The sequence below is a fragment of the Callorhinus ursinus genome, unplaced genomic scaffold (assembly GCF_003265705.2).
Source record: "Callorhinus ursinus isolate GAN/ISIS: 27379988/994484 unplaced genomic scaffold, GSC_fseal_2.0 scaffold5, whole genome shotgun sequence".
In the NCBI taxonomy this organism is placed as follows: domain Eukaryota; kingdom Metazoa; phylum Chordata; class Mammalia; order Carnivora; family Otariidae; genus Callorhinus; species Callorhinus ursinus.
Genome location: NW_027397067.1, coordinates 18784033 through 18791090, shown reverse-complemented (window position 1 = coordinate 18791090; position 7058 = coordinate 18784033). Strand labels below are relative to the sequence as shown.

Sequence of the window (7058 nt, the reverse complement as noted above, 5' to 3'; positions counted from 1 at the left end):
TTCCTATACACCAACAACAAGACAGAAGAGAGACAAATCAAGGAGTCTATCCCATTTACAATTGCACCCAAAACCATTAGATACCTAGGAATAAATCTAACCAAAGAGGCAAAGGATCTGTACTCAGAAAACTATAAAATACTCATGAAAGAAATTGAAGAAGACACAAAGAAATGGAAAAACGTTCCATGCTCATGGATTGGGAGAATCAACATTGTGAAGATGTCAATGCTACCTAGAGCAATCTACACATTCAATGCAATCCCCATCAAAATACCATCCACTTTTTTCAAAGAAATGGAACAAATAATCCTAAAATTTGTATGGAACCAGAAGAGACCCCGAATAGCCAGAGGAATACTGAAAAAGAAAAGCAAAGCTGGCGGCATCACAATTCCGGACTTCCAGCTCTATTACAAAGCTGTCATCATCAAGACAGTTTGGTACTGGCACAAAAACAGACACATAGATCAATGGAACAGAATAGAGAGCCCAGAAATGGACCCTCAACTCTATGGTCAACTTATTTTTGACAAAGCAGGAAAGAATGTCCAATGGCAAAAAGACAGTCTCTTCAACAAATGGTGTTGGGAAAATTGGACAGCCCCATGCAGAAGAATGAAACTGGACCATTTCCTTACACCACACACAAAAATAGACTCCAAATGGTTGAAAGACCTAAACGTGAGACAGGAGTCCATCAAAATCCTAAAGGAGAACACAGGTAGCAACCTTTTCGACCTTAGCCGCAGCAACTTCTTCCTAGAAACATCGCCAAAGGCACGGGAAGCCCGGGCAAAAATGAACTATTGGGATTTCATCAAGATAAAAAGCTTTTGCACAGCAAAAGAAACAGTCCACAAAACCAAAAGATAACCGACAGAATGGGAGAAGATATTTGCAAATGACGTATCAGATAAAGGGCTAGTACCCAAAATCTATAAAGAACTTATCAAACTCAACACCCAAAGAACAACAAATCCAATCAAGAAATGGGCAGAAGACATGAACAGACATTTCTGCAAAGAAGACATCCAAATGGCCAACAGACACATGAAAAAGTGTTCAACATTGCTCAGCATCAGGGAAATCCAAATCAAAACCTCAATGAGTTATCACCTCACACCAGTCAGAATGGCTAAAATGAACAAGTCAGGAGACAACAGATGTTGGAGAGGATGTGGAGAAAGGGGAACCCTCCTACACTGTTGGTGGGAATGCATGCTGGTGCAACCACTCTGGAAAACAGTATGGAGGTTCCTCAAAAAGTTGAAAATAGAGCTACTCTATGACCCAGCAATTGCACTACTGGGTATTTACCCCAAAGATACAACTATAGTGATCCGAAGGGGTACATGCACCCCAATGTTTATAGCAGCAATGTCCACAATAGCCAAACTATGGAAAGAGCCAAGATGTCCATCAACAGATAAATGGATAAAGAAGATGTGGTGTGTGTGTACACACACACACACACACACACACACACACACACACACAATGGAATATTATGCAGCAATAAAAAAAATGAAATCTTGCCATTTGCAATAACATGGATGGAACTAGAGGGTATTATGCTAAGCAAAATAAGTCAATCAGAGAAAGACAAGTATCATATGATCTCACTGATATGAGGAATTTTTTTTAATTTCTCAGGAAATAAACTGAGGGTTGCTGGAGTGGTAGGGATGGGAGGGATGGGGTGGCTGGGTGATAGACATTGGGGAGGGTATGTGCTATGGTGAGCACTGTGAATTGTGTAAGACTAATGAATCACAGACCTGTACCTCTGAAACAAATAATACATTGTATTTAAAAAAAGAAAAGAAGAAGATAGTAGGAAGGGAAAAATGAAGGGGGTGGGAATCAGAGGGTGAGATGAACCATGAGAGACTATGGACTCTGAGAAACAAACTGAGGGGGGCGCCTGGGTGGCTCATTTGTTAAGCGTCTGCCTTCGGCTCAGGTCATGATCCAGGGTCCTGGGATCAAGCCCCGCATCAGGCTCCCTGCTCAGCGGGAAGCCTACTTCTCCCTCTCCCACTCCCCCTGCTTGTGTTTTCTCTCTCACTATGTCTCTCTGTCAAATAAATAAATAAAATCTATAAAAAAAATTAAAACAGGGTTTTAGAGGGGTTACCCTGGTGATGGGTATTAAAGAGGGCACGTTCTGCATGGAGCACTGGGTGTTATATGCAAACAATGAATCATGGAACACTACATCAAAAACTAATGATGTAGGTAGCTGAGTTGTGGCGCTGCAGTGGAGACGCTTCACCGACAATATGTCCCAACTACCCATGAAACTCCTGTGCAAGAAGATCGAGAAATGGAACCTCAAATTGCTCCAGCGAAACTGAAAGCTCCAGGAGGCCTCGGATGTGAGCTTATCAGAAACCCAAAACGGAGATGTGTCTGAAAAAACAGTGGGAGGTGGGAAGGTTAAAAAAGTCCCTAAAACAGTCTGTGAATGTGGGCTCATCAGAAGCCCAGAATGGAGAGATAACTAAAGAAACAGTGGAAACTGTACAAGTTAAAAAAAAAGAAAAGAAATCTACCATAATAATCCATGGAGAAGCAGCAACACAGCCTCCCAATTCAGAATCCAAAAAAAAGAAGAAAAAGAGAAAAATGGTGGATGATGCTAGGCCTGATATTAAAAAAGTGAAAACTGAAGACAAAGGGGACTCTGAAGAAGGGGCCCAAGCTCCTGAAGAGACAGAAAACAGTGTGGAGAAGCCAGATGATCAGGAAGAGGACAGTGAAATGCCCAGCCTACCCCTGGGACTGACAGGAGCTTTTGAGGATACTTCATTTGCTTCTCTTAGTAATCTTGTCAATGAGAACATTCTGAGGGCAATAAAAGAAATGCGTTTTACAAACATGACTGAAATTCAGCATAAAAGTATCAGACCACTTATAGAAGGCAGGGATCTTCTAGCAGCCACCAAAACAGGCAGTGGCAAAACGCTGGCATTTCTCATCCCTGCAGTCGAACTCATTGTCAAGTTAAAGTTCATGCCTAGGAACGGAACTGGAGTTCTTATCCTCTCACCTACTAGGGAACTGGCCGTGCAGACTTTCGGTGTTCTTAAGGAGCTGATGACGCACCTTGTCTACACATACGGGTTGCTAATGGGCGGCAGCAGCAGATCTACTGAAGCACAGAAACTCGGTATTGGGATCAACACCATCGTGGCCACCCCAGGCCGCCTCCTGGACCACACGCAGAGTATCTCAGGTTTATGTATAAAAATCTGCAGTGTCTGGTTATTGATGAGGCTGATCGTATCTTGGATGTTGGGTTTGAAGAGGAATTAAAACAAATTATTAAACTTCTGCCAAGACGCAGGCAAACCATGCTCTTTTCTGCCACACAAACTCAAAAAGTTGAAGACTTGGCAAAGATTTCTTTGAAAAAGGAGCCATTGTATGTTGGTGTTGATGACGATAAAGCTAATGCAACAGTGGTTGGTCTTGAGCAGGGATATGTTGTTTGTCCCTCAGAAAAGAGATTCCTCCTGCTCTTTACATTCCTTAAGAAGAACTGGAAGAAGAAACTGATGGTCTTCTCTTCATCCTGTAAGTCCGTGAAATACCATTATGAGTTGCTGAACTACATCGATTTGCCTGTCTTGGCCCTTCATGGAAGGCAGAAGCAAAATATGTGCACAACCACATTCTTCCAGTTCTGCAACGCAGATTCAGGGATATTTTTGTGTACTGACATGGCAGCTAGAGGGCTGGATATTCCTGAAGTGGACTGGATTGTTCAGTATGACCCTCCAGATGACCCCAAGGAATATATTCATCGTGTGGGAAGAACAGCCAGAGGCCTAAACGGGAGAGGGCATGCCTTGCTCATTTTACGCCCTGAAGAATTGGATTTCCTTTGTTACTTGAAGCAATCCAAGGTTCCATTAATTTGAGTTTTCCTGGCCCAAAATTTCTGACATTCAGTCTCAGCTTGAAAAATTGATTGAAAAGAACTACTTCCTTCATAAGCCAGCCCAGGAAGCATATAAGTCCTACATTCGAACATATGATTCCCATTCTCTGAAACAGATCCTCAATGTTAATAACAGATTTGCCTCAAGTTGCTCTGTCGTTTGGTTTCAAGGTGCGTCCTTTTGTTGATCTGAACGTGAACAGCAATGATGGCAAACTTAAAAAGAGAGGAGGCAGCAGTGGCTTCGGCTACCAGAAAGCCAAGAAAGTCGAGAAATCCAAAATCTTCAAACACATTAGCAAGAAGTCGTCCGACAGCCGGCAGTTCTCCCACTGAAGACACGCCTTCCTTTCATCTTGAATAGCTTTGTCCTGAAATGGATTTTTTCCCTTTCTCTAACAAAGGAATTGTTGTGGCTTCAGGATTGGGACTGATGGAACAGGAGTATGAGTTGACATGGGTTGCAAGCACCAGGCACTGATACTTCCAGGAGATACCACTCTTATTTGGGGATATAAAACGGAGTTCAATTTTTCTGGGTTGTTCAAGAGCAAAGCAAGGGATCTTTTGGATTTTGTTATGACGACAGAGTATTTTAAATCTTTTACCTCCACATTTGTCATTGTTTGGGGGGGTGGGGTATTTTTTATTTTTTATTTAAAATCAATTAATATGTAATGTGTTAATGGTTTCATAGGTTGAGTTCAGTGATTCACCAGTCTTATATACACCCAGTGCTCATTACATCATGTGCCCTCCTTAATGTCCATCACCCAGTTCAATCTGCCTTAGAAGGCAGTGACCTGGTGCACTGGGGGTGGTGATGCAGAAGATTGTCTCAGGTTTTTTGTTTTGGGTTTTTTTTTTTGTTTTGGGGTTTTTTTGTTTTGTTTGGTTTGGTTTGGTTTGGTTTTGGTTTTGGTTGTTTCTTGGACCTTAACCATAGTTCTTGACCTCCCCTGAAAATGCTACTGTGGCTAGGAAGCACCTTTAATGTAAGGTGGCGTTGGTGTTTATATATGCCAGATTTTAAAGCAGTGAGCCTTTCCCATTTTTTTTTAAGAGCACAAAGTGTGGGTTATTTGTCATTGTTATTTGAATAAAGCACCCTTAGCAGTCCTAACAACAACAACAACAACAAAAATAAAACTAATGATGTATGGCAACTAATATAACAATAAAATAAAATAAAAAAAAGAAAAAGGATGAGGCATACATAATGACTGTCAATCAAGGGTTGTTGATTTTAGAGCAAGAAAAATAAGCATCAATTAAGATTAGGCTCCATTTCACCAAAGATGAGTAAGGAAAGGCCGCATCCCTCTTTTACCAGGCCATCTTCAAGGATGCACGTGAGTCTGGCCATTTCCATATCTCTGCTACTCTTTCCACGCCTCTCTCTCTCTCACTGTTTCTGGCTGTCCACTTGCTCCTCCACTTAATCACTTAAATTTCCCATCTAAGTCAGGGCAGCAACCAGAAATTGGGAAAAGAAGCCTTAGGGGTCACTTGTCTCTGTGTCCTTGGGGAAGCAGTGGGCTTCCTAGATGGTAGCTTTGACTGGAGTGGGTTGATATTTACACTTTATAGGCTTGTAAGAGATGTTCTCATCTTGCTTTGAAGACCCCTTCCCACTAATGGTGGTACTGGGGACAAGGAGAAAAGGAATGGCAAAGATTTAAATAACCTTAAACCTGCCAAGCATTAGAACATCATCTCTTATACACTAATTCAGTCTCTTATTAAATCCTCAGTCTCCCAAAACAGGCAGAAGGCAGCTGGTCCAATAGGGGCTCCAGGCAATGTCCCTTCCACAGGCCATCTCCTCGCTACCCCAGAAGTCCCATGACCAGGACCCAGGCTCTCAATTCATCCAATTTCCATGCCTTCTCTAGGGGGATCAGGGAACTTCTGGGCTCTTTCTTCACCCTCTAGGAGGTTCTGGGGTGCTGCGTCTAGTGCTCTCAGCTGACTCATGCCACACTGCCTGTTGTCTCCCCCTGCATTTGCCACATATTGGCACATGAGGGTCAAGTGAGGTGATGTCCTCTCAGAGAGGTACATGGTGAACAGAACAGAGGTCCTCTTTCTTACATTTTTTTACCCTAATCTGTCAGTAGTTTCTACCATCTCTTGATTTCCCTGGAATTTCAACCCCAGGAGAAGGGGTGGGTTCACACTTTTGTTTTCTCTTTCTCAAATGCTTTCCCCAAACAGAACAGCCTAAAACAACATTTATAACCTGATATAGTTTCTGTGGGCCAGCCATCCAGGTGCAACTAGCCAGGTACCTCTGGCTCAGGAGCTCTCACAAGGCTGCAGTCAAGATGTCAGCTGGATCTTCAGTCATCTCCAGGCTTGTGTAGGGGAAATCTGCTTTTGAGCTCACTCAGGTGGCTCTTAGCAGCCAGAGGTCCTCCACTGCTGTAAGCAAGAAGCATTCGTTCCTTGCCACATGGGCCTCTCCATAATACAGCTCACAACAAGCACCTGGCTTCCCTCAGAGCAGATCAGGGAGGGAGTGGGAGAGAGCAGGCCCAAGATGGAAACTGGTCTCTTTGTAAACTAACCTCAGAAGTGACAGCCTATCATTTTGCCATATTCTGTCCATTAGAAAGAAGTGAGTGAGTAGTTCCAGACCAAATTCAAGGGGTAGGTGGTGTTACACAAGAGTATGTGTACCAAAGATGGGAATCATTGGAGACCCCTTAGAGTCTGCCCACCATACTTTGGTGGGACTTTCCCTACAGCTAGCTACCACTATAATTTATCAAGCCTTTCTGGGATCCTTAGAGCAGACTGCATGGAAGTTACTTGCACAGGAGCACCTGGGTGGCTCAGTCAGTTAAGTGTCCGACTCTTGATTTTGGTTCAGGTCATGATCTCAGGTTTGTGAGATCGAGCCCAGCATCCTGCTCTGCACTGAGTGGGAAGCCTGCCTCTCTCTCTCTATCCCTCCCCCGCTTGCATGCACGTGTGCATTCTCCCTCTCTCTCTCAAAAGAAGAAGGAAAGAAGAAGAAGAAGGAAGAAGGAGGAGGAGGAAGAAGAAGGAAGAAGGAGGAAGAAGAAGAAGAAGGAGGAGGAGGAGGAGGAAGAAGAAGAAGGAA

The 7058-nt window shown here is 43.3% G+C and overlaps 1 protein-coding gene and 1 pseudogene across 1 annotated transcript in view; both read left to right on the top strand.

Annotated features, from left to right (window-relative positions):
• The window catches only part of CPA6 (carboxypeptidase A6), a 355796-nt gene that overhangs the window by 264427 nt on the left and 84311 nt on the right, over nt 1–7058 (top strand). The window lies entirely within an intron of this gene.
• LOC112823606 (ATP-dependent RNA helicase DDX18 pseudogene) lies at nt 2286–4285 on the top strand (annotated as a pseudogene).